We start from the raw sequence: 16,787 nt of genomic DNA on the forward strand, positions 1-16,787 counted from the left end.
CAATAAAATTTTGAATATGTGGAAAATCAAACTTACAAAAAAAAACAACAAATATACATACACTCAGCTTTTTTACGCTGTTGGAATCCATTAGTTTCTCGGTTAACCTGAACTTTCACAGCTTTTTAAATACCACCTGAAGTTTCTTTGATTTTTTTCGTGGGGTTAGTATATGAGTTTTGCCAGTTTTTACATACAATATGTAAATATGCAAACACCCAACCAAAGATTTTCTTACAATTCTGTATAAGAGCTTATCAAAATTTATTTAATAATTAGACAAGGAATGTGGAATTGCTAGATTCTTATGCAAACAATCTTAGCTTCTTTTACAGGTATCAGAAAAGCTTGCAAACAGGTAAGGTCTATTACACAGAACTGTAAGGAAACCTGACATCCGCTGGTTGGTTGATGAATTGGTTAATTTCAAGCTCTTAAAAGGTTACTAAATTTTTTTTACTTATAATTTTAGTATGGGATTTAAGGTTTCATTTAGAATATAACATTTCTGAAGGTTGTTTGTTAGTTAAGCGCATCAAAGTTTTTTTTTTATCTCAGAAATGAAACTTGAATATTATTTTCCTAAAGCTTGACAAATTATCAAAATGACAATACGGACTTCATCTTAGGAGTATGATTGTTGAAGATCTTAAACTCCAGGTTCACTGTTTCCCACAATAGCTTCCACAGATTCGTGCTATTGGAGTAATTATTCTATACGAACAAGCAGTAAATACGTGAGGGAAAAATGTCAGAGGGAAATCTTTGGCACTCAAATCGATCGATAAGTGCACTTTTTCCATGTCTTGATTCTCTCTCCGTTCCTCGCAATATAGGTACATTCCTTTTTTCTTTTTCCCTGACCGAAAGATGCAACGCTCGGGGAAGCTCGATGTAATCATACCCCGTGCGCGCGCCTTTTGCGCATAATGCACCTCAAATTGCACCATCGTCAAAATATTGTAGATTTTTCAGTGCGCTCTCGTTCTTACATTTCATTCCTTTCGGTAAATAGTAACCATGGTGAAACAGCGTACCCGGCATTCTAATATTTCATAACTATTTTCCATGGCAATGGCACCCAAGCTTGGATCAGCTTTCTCTTTGTTCTGTACTTACCGGCCGGAAAATCGGTTCTTGTGCTGAGTAATCCCTTACGAGTGGAAGTATCCGAATGAACGAATGGTGCCAGATGGTGAATCGTACTACGCACTACCTTTTTCGCAAATCGTTCAGCATGGAGTATAAAATATTCTTCACAACGAGCTGTATCAGCAAAATTCACTTGAATGGTAATCACTTTGCTTCTTATCACACTTTGTAATTGATCAGTGATAGATGTAAAAGCAATTCAATACTGGTTTTCCACGTAAAAGGTGAATTCTTAAAACGAAATCGTAAGAAAACTGTGAAACAAGCGGATTTTTCACACACGCACACTTTCCATCACTGTACCAATCCAGAGATCCTTTTCTCCCTTTTCACCCCCCTTTCATCTAAAACACACACAAATCTAGCTGTTCTCACGATTTGCCGAAAACGGCGGAATCCTTAAGAACATAAGTATTCCTCCGGCTTTGCCACCAAATCCCGAAAAAAAGGGAAGCGACGCTCGTCCCGAAAATTAGACCCCTTCTCTAGCGATTGCCGTCGAAGTTTTTCCTCCACTGCACTCACGCTGTGCACACTCTACAGTGTCGAAGCATATACAGACAGGAAGATATATTTGGGGAAGAGCACAGCACAGCGAGCAAGTTTCACCGCGGGAGAATCGTGTTCCTCAGTAAACAACGTTCAAACATAAACTAAACCGCTTGAAACCGACGCCGCCCGTTGTCTATGCTGCGGCGGATGGGTGTTTGATGGTAGTAATGTATAGCGTGAGCATTGAGCAGTGCATGCGTTGGGCATAGCTGTTGCTGCCTGCTGGATCGATATGCTTGGTTCTCACTCTCTCTATGTTCAGTGAAAATGGGAGGATTGCTCTTTTTATGCTCCGACTATGCTTTGAAGCTTTTCATTGTAAAGACGAAAGGATGCCTCGAAAGCTTCGTCATAAATGCAGGGTTGAACTTTGGACGGCATAAGTTTATTATAAGTTGCTTGTATTTAGTATACTAGAGCAAAGGTTCCAAAACTATATGGGACACACCTAGCAGAAACCCATATTGCTTGCGGCCCACTAGGTACAAAATTCATACTTTTTATAAAAAAATGTTTGCGTTCGGTTGAGCAAATCATAAAAAACTGCTTTACACCCTTTCGAAAATACCAAAAAAGCAATTTTCGATTCTATATCTGAGGTAAACGCCAAGCATTCATATTATTGCCAAAGTTCTATTGGAAGCTTGTATTTTCCTCCAAAAGTCATTTTTTTTTTCTTTTGTTTTGAGAAGGAAATTATTGAATTTTGGCTAATGCTGTGATTTTTTTAAAGCAGAGATTAAACTAGAAAGGCAACTAGGTGGAAAACATGGGGTTTTGGGGCATAATATGAAGAACGTAGGCACGACAAATGCTGGGTAAAGCGTAGGGTGGTGGGGGTAAATTGGACACCCTAAGAACTGCTGCTGATTATCAAGTGGCTATCAAGAATTTGTATTGTTCAATGCAGGTGTATCCAAGTTTATCTTATTGGTTAACAAAGCCTGTTGTTAAAAAAATTTGAAAAAAAAATCAATATTTTATTTTGATCATTTAAAATTAGTCCAAAATAGTTCAATTTTATTTTGGGCGGGGTAAAATGGTCAGACGGTGGGGTAAAGTGAACAATATTGTAAATAAAGCAAATAAGTCGATCAAAATATTTCAAACTAGATACATATTCTTAATAATATTCTAAATGTTCCCTGACAGGTATAAACCCTTCGTTTTATCACAGACAAACAGACGTACCGGGCTTGGTCAAAATTATAGGGCGGGAATTTTTTTAATATTCAATTGACGATTGTTCAGTGAAATATTACCAGGTTCCTTTGGTTTTGACATGGTTTGGCAGGAAATTCATCTAGTTTTGAAAAATGGGTGAAAAATCATGTTCTGGCTGCAGGAGAAGTTCTGGACTATTTTAGGGCAATTAAAAAATGCTAGATTTTGTGCGCGTATATTATTCAAATGAATGGAATGTTTACCCTTGTTATACTCTTTTACAGAAACTAGAGCTTTTACTGAGTTTATTGATATATGGATATCACAGATCGGATGACAAACATCTGAGATATGGATGTTTCCATGAACGAGGTGCGTCGTATGGAAATATTCGCTCAGGAATGTAGAAGTTGTACGAAAATGTGTATGTGTAGCGTAAATTAACAGATCCCCCTTTTCTTAACCCCCTGATTGATGATCCCACTGTCAATCGAACCAATTAAGGTTGAAAATTGAGCTAGTTTGTATCCATTTCTCTGTCATAACATTGCTCACTTTACCCCCAGGCGACATGACCAATTTACCCCATAGCTACATATTTTTCAAATAACACCTAAACACCTAAATTATCTTCCGTCAACCAGTTCTGATTCATAACAAGCAAAATGAACGATGTGAACGATATTTTGGTTTAGAAATACTAAGTCAGAGTTTTCATGGCTTAAATGCAACAGTGCCGAAATTACATCAAACTAGCATTTTGCGAAAGCGCGCAGAATTTTGCTAAAATCTAGCTGCTAAATAGATATTTCATGATTTGAAATAGCTCGGAGAGCATGAAATGCTTAATTTATGGTGTAGCATGGAAAATAATACGATAAATTCATAAACAGGGGATAAACAAGCCGTTACCCACTTTACCCCGCCTGTTCACTTTACCCCCGCTACCCCTACCATTGGTACTTCGCGTACCTGAAAGAATAAAATAGACCCCATCTCGCAGTCCTTAGCCTCCTACCCAGCATCTCCTATTCCTACCTCAACGTGGCGCTGGCCGGGATACGAGCAACCTTAGGGAATATCGGGTAACCAACTACGGTGGGAACTATGGTTGTATGCTGACAGGGAAGGGAGGGGGGTTCTCCTCTCCGGAGGTGCAAATCTTACAGGGATGTTATCCCTGTTAGGATCGGCTGACAACAGAGTCTGTTCTCCATGTGGCTGATCATCGTTCGAGTGCCAGCGATGGTCTCTAAGTAAAACTGTGCACCATGGTCCACCGGAAATAAGGAGGAATAGTTTAGCATAATGGGGGCCTCCTTAGCCGTGCTGTAAAACGCGCGGCTACAAAGCAAGACCATGCTGAGGGTGGCTGGGTTCGATTCCCGGTGCCGGTCTAGTCAATTTTCGGATAGGAAATTGTCCCGACTTCCCTGGTCATAAAAGTATCATCATGTTAGCCTCATGATATACGAATGCAAAAAATGGTAACCTAGCTAAGGGAAGATCCATAAAGTACGTCACGCAAAAATTGACGATTTTCGACCTCCCCTCCCCCCTTCGTCACACTTTTTGTATTGAACCTCTAAAATTTTTGTATGAGTTGTCACGCTGATCGGAGCCCTCCCTCCCCCCTAAGAGCGTGACTTACTTTGAGAATGGCCCCTAAGTGCGTAACGGTGTAAATCCGGTCATATCGCCAGGCTCGGTATAACACTGAAGCTGACAATATGACGTCCCTAACCCCGAATCCTAAGGTGTCAGGCGACCCGTGCTGAGGGGATGAATGGCCGGGGGGGTAAAACAATTAGCCAGACAGTTAACGGAGCCTGTAATGCTGGGTAGACACTTTTCGTGGTGCATTACGGAGTAAGATCTACCACACTATGCTCTAGTTCTAAGTATTCTTGTTAATACTTATGAGTGATGGTCGGAAGAGTATGGAACGACTATAATTTGCTTTTAGATGATCCATTTTTTGCACAGTTTTGGATGGAGTCAATGAAGTAAATTATAAAAACGTAACTCAATCTTGAACTTTGAAATTCAGTACCGATGCATGGTCAAAATCAGTATTATCCCGCTTGTTGTTGAGCCGAAACTGATTGAGGGGCGCGCCTTTGAGAGTTGGTGTAAGCCATTTTTCGAAGGGTATAACCTTAATCTAAAGAGGCCTTACATTAAGCTTGAGAAATATATGAATAAAAAACGTCTACTTCATTTCTTCTCAATAGAAATGGAGCAGAAAGGCATGCACAAAGGCAACAAATGACACGGGTATACTACAAAAGTTCAATGAAATGGACGCAGTGGTTCAACCTGGTCAAAAAAAAAGTATACGTAAAGGCTATATAATCGCTTCAAAAACAAACTTTTTACAGAAGGCTCGAAGACCCATAATGTTATATACCAATCGACCCAGTTCGACGAGTTAAGGTGATGTCTGTGTGTGTGTTTGTGTGTGTGTGTATATGTGTATGTGTGTGTGCGCACCAAAAGTGCAAAAAGTCTAGCTGATTTTTGTGTACTTGCCCTTAATCGATTTACTTGCAGGTTGCATTCGACGGGGAATTCTGTCCCATTGTTTCCTATTGAAAATTGGCCGGATCGGACTGTGGGCTTAGAAGTTATGGCCAAAATACTTTTTCTCATAAAAAAGCGCGTAAAAAGGTCTAGCTCACTTTTTTTGCACTTACCCTCAACCGATTTCTTCGCAACAGGTTGCTTTCAAGCAGTATCCTGCCCCATTGTTTCTTATTGAAAATTGGTCGGATCGGACAGGTCGGACAATAGGCAGAATCCTGCCCTCTTGTTTCCTATTAAAAATTGGCCAGATCGGACTATGCGTTCAGAAGTTATGACCAAAACACATTTTTTTAACGCACGAGGAAGGCACTATCACCGCTAGATGGATTAATCTGGGTTTATTAGCCTTCTGAAATGTCAACTATTTCATGTAAATGATCCTCTAGCTGTATTCTTTCTTTCTTTTTTTTTGCAAATATATCCAGCATTGCAATCCAAAACCAATAGAACTCGACCCAGCAGACCATATCCAATACAATTTGATGGCCTTCCAATGGGAAAGTCAAAACAATATCAGGGGCTATCCAAACTAATCAGCCAATCAGTCCGGCACTCTCACACAACACATTTGAAATTCAAATTTGAATAGTTGCATTCTGCTGGTCCACCGTATTAACGTCTCTTTGACGCGAACAATCCGCCCCTCTTCGACACAACCTTCACCATCAAAAGCTGCAACAATCCGATAATCTAATAAGAAAACAAATAATGTTAAGTCGAAACCGATAAGAACAACAAACCTTTCAATCTGGCACCTTCGACATTACAAGTGGAAACCGGTGAGAAAACGAATCATTTGCTTCGGCGCTTCTCCAGAGTTCTTTCGACACTTTAACTCGTTTAAGTCAAACTAATGAGCAAACAAATAACTTATATCGACGGTCTTCTAGAGAATCTTCGACTTTGTAAGTCGAAACCGACGAGAAACACCATATTTTTCATTCCAGCGCCTTCGACATCACAAACCAAAAACGATGAGCAAATCATTTAATCCGATGCTCTTCCAGTGCGTCTTTGACATCACAAGTCGAAACCGAAGGAAAAATCATTCAATCCGACGCTCTTCCAGAGCGTCATCGACATCACGAGTCGAAACCGATGAGCAAATCATTTAATACGACGCTCTTCCATAGCGTCTTCTACATCACAAGTCGAAACCGATGAGCACATCATCCAATCCGACGCTCTTCCAGAGCGTCTTCGACAATACAAGTCGAAACCGATGAGCAAATCATTCAATCCGACGCTCTTCTAGAGCGTCTTCGACATTCGAAGTCGAAACCGATGAAAAAAATTCCCAATTACGCCCACAGGATAGGGGAAATGACGGCTTTGGCAGGTTTTCTTCTATTATTGGCAGGGGGGGTTTCTATAACCAATTATGCTCAAAATTGGTCTAAACATTATTTGCATATCAAAGAATATTGTGGCCAAATTTCATAAAATTTGGTCAACAAAAACCCCCTGACAATAATAAAACAAAACCTGCCAAAGCCGTAATTTCCCCTACTTACAAAATAATAATTTTCAACCAGCAACAACCTGGCTGGATTGCCAAATGTGCGGCCTAATTCCCCACTGTGTGCTGTCCTACCGAGCGTGCAACTCCGTTCGTGTCCGACGAGGAGAAAGAGAAAGTCATGGCCTGCTATTCACTAGTCAATGTTGGCTACCGAATCGTTATATGAATGGTATTTGCATATCTGTCATCAACGCACGCTGGAAGTGGATTGCCCAATTTCTAATATTTCTTACCCTATTACAATCCAACAGCTAAAGATCAATAAAGCAGCTGGTAAGGATGGTATCGGAGCTAAGCTCATCAAGGTGGGCCTGGAAAAGCTGGCCACTTGCCTGCACAAATTGATAGTCAGAATCTGGGAAACTGAGTAGCTACCGGAGGAGTGGAAGAAAGTGGTTATATGCCCCATCTACAAGAAAGGCGACAAGCTGGAGTGTGAGAACTTTCGAGCGATCACCATCCTTAATGCCGCCTACAAAGTAATATCCCAGATCATCTTCCGTCGTCTGTCACCATTAGTGAATGAGTCCAAGCCGTCTTCGTTTACGGCCGCTCGACCAGATCAGATCTGTACTGTACGGCAAATCCTTAAAAAATGCCGTGAATACCAGATCCCATCGCACCATCTGTTAATAGATTTCAAGGCGGCATACTACAGTATAGACCGTGTAGAGCAGCGGTTCTCAACCTTTTTCTTGAGAGGTACCCCTTCGAACTTTTGCATGATTTGAGGTATCCCCTCTAGAAAGTAGGCTTCCAATCTTCTTGAAAACATAATTCCGAGCCCTTTTGAAGGGAAGCTCCTTTAAGCTTTTGAGTATCTTTAGAGTAGGCTTTCGCGCCTCTTTATTAGAGGCTTCCGAGCCTCTTGAAGGCGGTTTTCAAACCACTAAAAAGAAAGCTTCCGTTGCATCTTGAAAGAACGCTCCTGAGCCGCTTGATAGTATGCTTCCAAGCCTATTGAAAGAAGAATTCTGATCTTCTTGACGCGAGGCTCCGAGTCTCTTGAAAGGAGGATGCTGAGCCTCTTGAAAGAAGGCTTCCGAACCACTTGAAAGTAGATTTCCGAGCCTCTTGAAAGGAGGCTTACAAGCAACATAGAAGGCAACCTAACCATTTGAAAGAAGGCTTCCGAACCTCTTGAAAAGAGGCTTCCGAGCCTCTCGAAAGGAGCCTTCCGATTCTCTTGGAAAAGGCTTCAGAGCCTCTTGAAAGGAGGCTTTTGAGCCTCTTGAAAGAAGGCTTCCGAGCCTCTTGAAAGAAGGCTTCCGAGCATCTTGAAAGGAGGTTTTTGAGACTCTAGAAAAAGAGGCTTTTGAGCCTCTAGAAAAGAAGGCTTTTGAGCTTCTTGAAAGGAGGCTTCCGAGCCTCTTGAAAGAAGGCTTCCGAGCCTATTGGAAGGAGGCTTCCGAGCCTCTTGAAAGGATCCTTCCAAGCCTCTTTGAACGAGGCTTCGGGGCCTCTTGAAAGGAGGCTTTTAAGCATCTTGAAAGGAGGCTTTTGAGCATCTTGAAAAAAGGCTTTCGAGCATCTAGAAATGCACTTGAGAGGATGCTTCCGAGCCTCTTGAGAGAAGGCTTCCGAGCCTCTTGAGAGGAGGCTTCCGAGCCTCTTGAGAGGAGGCTTCCGAGCCTCTTGAGAGGAGGCTTCCGAGCCTCTTGAGAGGAGGCTTGCGAGCCTCTTGAGAGGAGGATTGCGAGCCTCTTGAGAGGAGGCTTCCGAGCCTCTTGAGAGGAGGCTTCCGAGTCTTTTGAGAGGAGGCTTCCGAGTCTCTTGAGAGGAGGCCTCTGAGTCTCTTGAGAGGAGGCTTCCGAACCTCTTGAAAGGAAGCTTCCGAACCTCTTGAAAGGAGGCTTCCGAACCTCTTGAAAGGAGCCATCCGAGCCTTTTGAAAGAAAGCAGCCTAACCACTTGAAAGGAGGCTTCCGAGCCTCTTGAAAGGAAGCCTTCGAGCTGCTTAGAAGAAGGCTTCCGAGATGCGTAAAAGGATGTTTCTAACCCTTTTGCAACGAAGCAACCGAGTTATAGTGAAAAAAAAAATCATTTTGTTCATTCGACTTTTTGTTCGTTTGATCTTTTGTTCCGCAGCCCTTCATACATTGTGCTGGTTGTGTCAATTGGGATTTAGGTGCCGGCCAGAGTAGACGCTTCTACGCGACGACGTCGCGCGAAAACTACACGCGAAGGAATAACAACCAATAATAAGGAGCTGTCAAATCGCATTACATATTATGTACAATATAAATTTTTGAAATAGAAAATACACAATTATCAAAACTTTATCAATGAATTTTGAATGAAATTGTAATATGTCCGCCATTACGCATTTTTGTCCGAGGTACCCCCTAGGGCCAGCGAAGGTACCCCAGGGGTACATGTACCCCAGGTTGGGAACCGCTGGTGTAGAGCTATGGAAAATTATGAACGAGAACAGTTTCCCCGGGAAGCTGTCCAGGCTGATCAAAGCAACGGTGGATGGTGTGCAAAACTGTGTGATGATTTCGGGCGAGTTGGTTCGAAATTCTCACTAAGACAAGGTGATGGACTTTCCTGACTGTTGTTCAACGTTGCGCTAGAAGGTGTCATGCGGAGAGCCGGATGTAAAGCCGGGGTACGATTTTGAACAGATCCAGTCAATTTATTTATTTCGCGGATGACATGGACATTGTCGGCCGAACATTTGCAAAGGAGACAGAACTGTACAACCCGCCTGAAACGTGAAACAATAAAAGTTGGACTGGTGGTGAATGCGTCGAAGACAAAGTACATGCTTGTGGGCGGAACCGCGCGCGACAGAGCCCGCCTGGGAAGCAGTGTTACGATAGACGGGGATACCTTCGAGATGGTCGATGATTTAGTCCTTGGATCCTTGCTAACGGCTGATAATAATGTTAGTCGTGAATTACGAAGGCGCATCATCTGTGGAAGTCGGGCCTACTACGGGCTCCAGAAGTAACTGCAGTCAAAAAAGATTCAACACCGCACCAAATGTGTCATGTACAAAACGTTGATAAGACCGGTAGTCCGGACACGAAACATGGACTATGCTCGAAGAGGATTTGCAAGCACTCGGAGTATTCGAGTCGGGTTTATATGACCATCTTTGGCGGTATGCAAGAAGACGATGTGTGGCGACGAAGAATGAACCACGAGTTCATTCAGTTCTACGGCGAACCAAGTATCCAGAAGGTAGCTAAAGCCGGAAAGGGGAAATGGTACGATGGGCAGGGTATTTTGCAAGAATGCCGGACAGCAACCCTGCAAAGATGATGTTGACTTCCGATCCGGCAGGTACGAGACGGCCTGGAGCACAGCGAGCGAGGTGGGCAGACCAGGTGCAAAACGACTTGGCGAGCGTGGGGCGCATTCGAGGATGGAGAGATGCGGCCTCGAACCGTGTATTGTGGTGTCGAATTGTTGATCTGTTACAGTTATCTGTTTAGATGTAAGCTGAATAAATGAAATGAAAGTAGGGGAGAACCCCTTAAGCTTTTTCGCTGTTTTCACCAATATAAACAAGAATATCTAGCCATTTCAACGTGTAGATGCAAGATGTGCAAAATAAGCTACATTTCACAATGATCTTCTTTTCAAAACAACAAGGTTTTTATGACTTAAAAAACCATTTAAAATAGGCTTAAAAAATGGGCCCGGGGCAAAACGCCCGAATGGTGGTGCAAAATGACTCAATTGCATGTAAAATAATGGTGAACGCATGGTTGTTTGTTTTGTTTAATTGAACGACAATCTGGCGGGTGAAGTGAAAATTTCTACAAATCGTTAAATTTGAGTGAAAATGAAAGGATTTTGTTCTTTTTTTTATTCCAGCTCAATAATGAATAACTACCTAATATTGAATTGTAATGGTAATATTTGTTAATAAATGTCCTACAAAATATTATATGAGTAATTTTATGAATGAGGCCATTTTGCTCCTCTCAACTATACGTGAGGGAGTAGCGAACATTGTTAGGCAACTTGATATGTTGTCAATGAATGTTCAGTTAACATGCATGAGCCAAGAGTTGCACAGTTGAAGTAAATAAAACTAAAAAACATTTGATCCATTTATGGAAAAAGGTTTTTTTTATAACGAACTTTGATAAAAAAGAAACTACATTTCCTTTGAAGCAATTATAAATAAACAGTGTTAGGCTCTGCCGCATAAACAAATATTCACTGTACGTACATCACACCTTCAAACTGTACTCAAAACATTGAAAGCTTCGATGCTAAATGAATTTCCATGTGCTTCGTTTCTCTCGCGCTTGCCACAGCATGTCGCAGAGCATAAGATCAGGTATAGGAACTCGCGACCATAGCACATGAAAGTACAACCGACATCTATTCAACACAAGCCACTCTGGGGCGGTAGTCGTGGTGAGATGCGTTTGTTTTGCGCTTTTGTTGCAGCATAACGAACTGTCAGGACTCACCACCACCACTTGGATCGTCCTGTAGCATAATGCTGTGCCAGCAATAATGTTTATCGAAGTGGAAGATTGTCCGCTGGAGAAAGAGCAGAACGGAGGAAAAGAGCATAATGTACCAATACTTACAACGTGGTTTTCTATTTGGATAATAAGCAAAGGAAAAAAATTGGAAAAGAATAGCGTAAAACGCACGAGATGGAAGGTAACTTCATAGGAACATAAAAATTGTTTTATTTCTGAACGATCAAACACCGGGTCTTTTGGTGTGCTATGAACGAGTCACGAGATATACAATTTCCCCCATGTGTGGATGGGACACTATGAGTGAACGATTTCGGACAGGGTGACTCGCCGCAGTAAGAAAAACTGTGACCCGTATGGGCTTCTAATAATTTCAATCACATCACTATGTGGCATGTGAATGAGATATGATTTAAAACTTGCTTTCATCTAAGATAAAATTACACGATCATAGATTCAATATCAAGAGAACCTGGTATGTGGGACTATTAATGTTAATGTTCGGCAGATTCTATCCACAAGCCACAACATCGCATTTATTATGTTTTTTTTTACACGAGAAAGAAAAACAAACCCACGCTTTATTTTGGTGTTGGCTTTATGGTTTGATAAAATGTTCAATGTTCATACCGACGCGCAGTACATCTACGTTAGGGCATGTCAGTACAAGAGGTATTGCGTACCTTTAATCGAAAACTTTCAAATTATTGGGGACATTGAAAATATATTTTGTATTTAGAGGCTAGAAAGCCAAAAGGTCACTGGGATAAAAGGTCGAAGAGTTGACATTTTGTAAAGCTCAAACCGTGTGCAAGAAATCAATGTTTATGCCAGCACTACCAGGCAGCCTATGGTTGTTAGAGGGAAAAACCCTTCTTCCTTCTTGTCCGGATTTTTGCTTCGAGAAATGATTCGGAATAACTCCATTTAATTCCCCAGCCCCATAAGATCAATAATTTTAAAATAACAATCAGTAAAATTATTGGTCCACGCAGTTCTGGCAGAATGAACGTTTTTTTTTGCATATGGTTTGAACATTCAAACTTCGAAGCGTTATAATTTTTTTTTGCGGACTTTCCAGAAACGTATCTTCTTAAGCAAAATCCTTCGGCATTATTTTGTTATACTTTAACACAATGTGCCACTTGGTTTATGATGAACTGAGAACTCTAGGATTCGCCTAAATTCGCCTAAATTCTGGACCCCGAATGACTACGAAACACCATTAATTTGAACCGCGATTCCCCACTCTACTAAATATACCTGGGGTTTAAAAAAATAAAAAAAAACTGTAAATTAAAGAATTGTAAAAAATTGAATTATATAAAAAGAAATAAATTAAATTGAAGATTTTGACATTTTGTCCTACAGTCGAAATGAGCAAAAACATTCAGAAAAAAACAAAATTAAAGCTCATAATTATTTGTTTTACCTTTACTGTTGGGAAGTTTTTGAGGGAGAATGACAACCACCTATTTTATTTTTTAATAACATTTAAACATTTTAAGTAATCTTCAAAATAAATTGTTTAAAGTGCTTTAGTTTGTCACGTGAGAAATTTGTTTTCCAATATAATGTATTTTCAGTACACCTTATTCTGCCATGTACTGGCCCACTAGCCGATGATACTCGGGCATGGGGTGTTCATTTCATGCAAAGTGGCAGTTGGGTTTCTGGCTCTGTGTGAATCATCCTCGCACCACCGCAGCAAAGCGAAAATGCTTAAGAAACGGGGTTTTTCGGATCGAATAGCCTGGCTGGAAAGCACATGCAGAACACACCGCACCGGCTGCGTCGCAGTAATATCGATTTCCCACTGTTTTCGTTTGTTTTCGGAAGCATTAACTTGAATTTAAATTTTAAAGAGCCCCGTTGGATGGTTCACCAGCTGGGGATACCGTTCGGCGTGCAATTTGTGGGAGTGAAGCATGGGCGTAGCCAAGGGGGGGCAGGGGGGGGCCGTCGCCCCCCCCTAAATTGTGGAAAGAATAAAGTTTTTAATGCCGAGATCTAGGACGGCATACTACTCGCGTTCTTTTTTTGTCAGAAGTATTTATAATTGGAACAGTTTACAATCAAGTGTACAAAATCTCGTTTCGATATCAGCATTCAAGAAAGCAGTTTATCAGCTAGTGAATTGATCCTGTTAAGATCAATGTAGAAGTCAATCAAAGAAGTAACTTATTTTCAAATCTTCTAAACGACGCACTTCATGTTATCATCATAAATCTTAAACATAAAAGACATTGTCTTAAGTTAATGGAAAGCAATAAAAATGAAAATGAAATGAAAATGAAATGAATTCCCTCAAACATGTGCACTTTACGATCCAATCATATACAGAAATAGGTGGTAGAAATTCAAAAAAATCCCAAAACTTATTAAGGTATCCAGGATCCATAATATATGAAAGTTCAAAACAACTCGAAACATTTCGGGCTCAAAAATTCTCCTTGAAATCCTTCTAGAAGCTCCCCTGGGAACTTCTAAATTCCTCCAGAAAGTTATTCCCAAATTCCTCTGAAAATCGTTTGAAAATCCTTCTCACGTAGGGTCATTCGCCAAATGTTGAACGGCCAATTTCTTCGCCTATTGTTGAACGCACGAGCATTTCTTATGGGAGTTCAACAATAGGCGACAAAATTAGCCGTTCAACATTTGGCGGTTTCCCCTAATTGTAATTCCTCCTTATCTAGAAACCTCCAACTATTTTTTTAGGAAATTCACGAGGAAATTCCTTGAAGATATCTTTTCTTCTCTCCAAGATTTACTTCTAGATATTTCTTCGGCTATTCTCTCGTCAGGAAGAATCCGGCATTTCCTTCAGGCATGCATTCGAGAGTTCCGTCAAGAATACATGTTACATTTCGCACCTCATTGCATAATACTCACCCCTAGCTATAAATCAACCAATTTAGATGTGTAAGGAATGACAACAAAACCTCTTGTTTAGCGAGTGTGGAGGTTCTGTTGGAAAGGAGGCAATCGGCTTCAGACAAATCACCGAAATTGTGAGTTTACATTATTTCTAATTATGTAAATAACTATCAATAAATATATTATTTCAGCTTTTTAGCTAATGAATTACAAATATGTATTTTATTTGCTGTAAGCATCGGTTCGAAGCCACCAGCCAATAGCTCCCGCAACAATACATACGGAATTTCTTCCCAAAATTCTACCAGAAGTTTCTTCAAAAATTTCTGACGGAAATCCTCCGATTTAGCTCCATAATTTCACTTGTAAATCTATATGAAATTCCTTCGGAAATTCTTCTAGGAACTTCTCCGGGAATTCCTCTCGGAACTCTTCCTTTAATTCCTACGGGATAACTTCCAGGAAATTTTCCGGGAATACCTCCAAACATTCAATAGCAAAATCATCTAGCATTCCAGTCTGGAATTCTTTTGGCAATTACTTCAGAATATCCTTCAAGAAATCCTCTAGAAATATCTTCATGAATTTCTCCTGGAATTCGTCCAAGTATTTCCCCAGAAATTCTTACAAGTATTTTTTTTCGGGAGTTTCTTCAGGTACTTCTCCAGGAATTCCTTCAGGAATTTCTCCGGGAGATTTTCCGCGGAAGTGTACTAGAATTCCTTCCGGACTTCACTCGGAATTTTCTCGGATATCTGCCAAGAGTTCTTCCAGAAATTTCTTCGGAACAATCCGCAAAGATTTTCTTCAGCAATTAATCTAGGAATACTAGGATTTCATCTGGAAATTTCTGCATTAATTCCTCCTGGTATTTTTCTGGGAATTCCTTCAGATATTTTTTTCGGAAATTCCTTTAGGAACTTCTCTAAGAATTATTTCAGGACTTCCATGTGGGAATTCCTCCGGAAGTGCTTATGGGAGTTCCTCCGGGAGTTCTTCCAGGAGTTTTTCCAAGAAATTCTCCGGTAATACCTCCAGGAACTTTACAGGGAATTCCTGGACGATATTTGACAGGAATTGCACGGGAAATGGGATTTTGGAAGTTCCTTCAGAAATATTTTTTCTCTTCCTCTAGGGTATTCCACCGGATGTTCCTCTGAAGTTCCACCAGTAGTTCCTTCGGGAATTCAATCAGGCTTTCTTCCAGGAATTCATTTAGCATTTCTTTAGGCATTTATCTACAAATTCCTCCAGAAGTTCCTCGGAGAATTTCTCTGGGAGTTCTTACGGGAATTCCTCCGGGAGGTTCTTTTAAGAATTCTTCCAGGAGTTCCTCCTGGAATTCTTACGGAAGTTCCTTTGGGAGTTCATCCTAGAATTCTTACGAGAGTTCCTCCAGGATTTCCTCCGGAAATTCTTCCTGTAGTTCCTCCGAGAATTTCTCTAATAATTTCTCCGGAGATTCCTATAGAAAATCCCCCGGGAGTTCCTCCGGAAATTACTCTGGGAGTTCCTCCGGGAGTTCCTTTTCAGAGAAACACCCGGAGAAACTGCAGGTGAAACTCCCGGAGGGATTCTCGTAGAAACTGCTGGTGGATCTCCCGGAGGAATTCCCGAAGGAACTGCCGGAGGAGCTCCCGTAAGATCTCCTGTAAGAACTCCCGGAGGAATTTCAGGAGAAACTCCTAGAAGAATTCCTAGAGGACCTCCCGGATGAGCTCCCAGAGAAACTATCGGAAGAACTTCGGGAGGAATTTCCAGCTTAATTTCTGAAGAAAGCCTAAATGATTTCCTGAAAAAAGCCTGAATAATTTCCTGGAATAGCTTCTGGTGGAACTCCCGGAGGAATTTCCGGAGAAACTCCCGGATGAAAAGCTGGCAGAATTCTTGGAGGAACTCTCGAAGGAATTTTCTGGAAGAATTTCTGAAGAAACTCCCGGGAGAATTTTCAAAGGAACCCCAAGGAAACTACCAGAAGCATTCTCGGAAACAAGAGAATTCATCTTATAGACAAATCTCGTCTAGCTGAAACCTTTGTTGGGATTTGTAGCTGGGCCATCATCATCATCAGAGGACCTCCCAGAGAATTCCCTGAGGAGCTCGCAGAGAAATTCTCGGAGGAGCTTCTGGTGGAAAATGTATATAAATTCCTGAAGAAGCCTAAATAAATTCCAATTTTGCCGAAAATCGCGGAAGAATTTTCAGAGGAACTGCCGATAGAACTACCGGAATAATTCTCGAAGGAAATCCTAGAGAAATTCTTGGTGGAAATGCCGGTGGAACTCCTGGAAGAATTCCAGGAGAAATTTTCGGAGAAACTCCTGGAGGATCTCCCAGTGGAAATCTTGAAGTTTCCACCGGAATTCTTTCAGGATTTCATTGCGAATTAATCTAGGAACTCCTCCGAAAATTCCATTGTTGATTTCATTTTCGGTATAATTTCTGTATAAATTTCCGGTAGAATTTCTGGATAAATTCTT

General features: G+C 41.0%; 1 protein-coding gene across 1 annotated transcript in view; it reads right to left on the reverse strand.

Moving 5' to 3' along the window:
* Positions 1–1,802, reverse strand: part of LOC134211177 (neurotactin) — a 117,867-nt gene extending 116,065 nt beyond the window's left edge. The window contains exon 1 of the mRNA XM_062687851.1: positions 1,120–1,802. The gene's annotated coding sequence lies outside the window, so the exon portion shown is untranslated. The remainder of the gene's footprint in view (positions 1–1,119) is intronic.
* Between the last annotated feature and the right edge of the window lie 14,985 nt (positions 1,803–16,787).

The sequence above is a fragment of the Armigeres subalbatus genome, chromosome 2 (genome assembly GCF_024139115.2).
Source record: "Armigeres subalbatus isolate Guangzhou_Male chromosome 2, GZ_Asu_2, whole genome shotgun sequence".
In the NCBI taxonomy this organism is placed as follows: Eukaryota; Metazoa; Arthropoda; class Insecta; order Diptera; family Culicidae; genus Armigeres; species Armigeres subalbatus.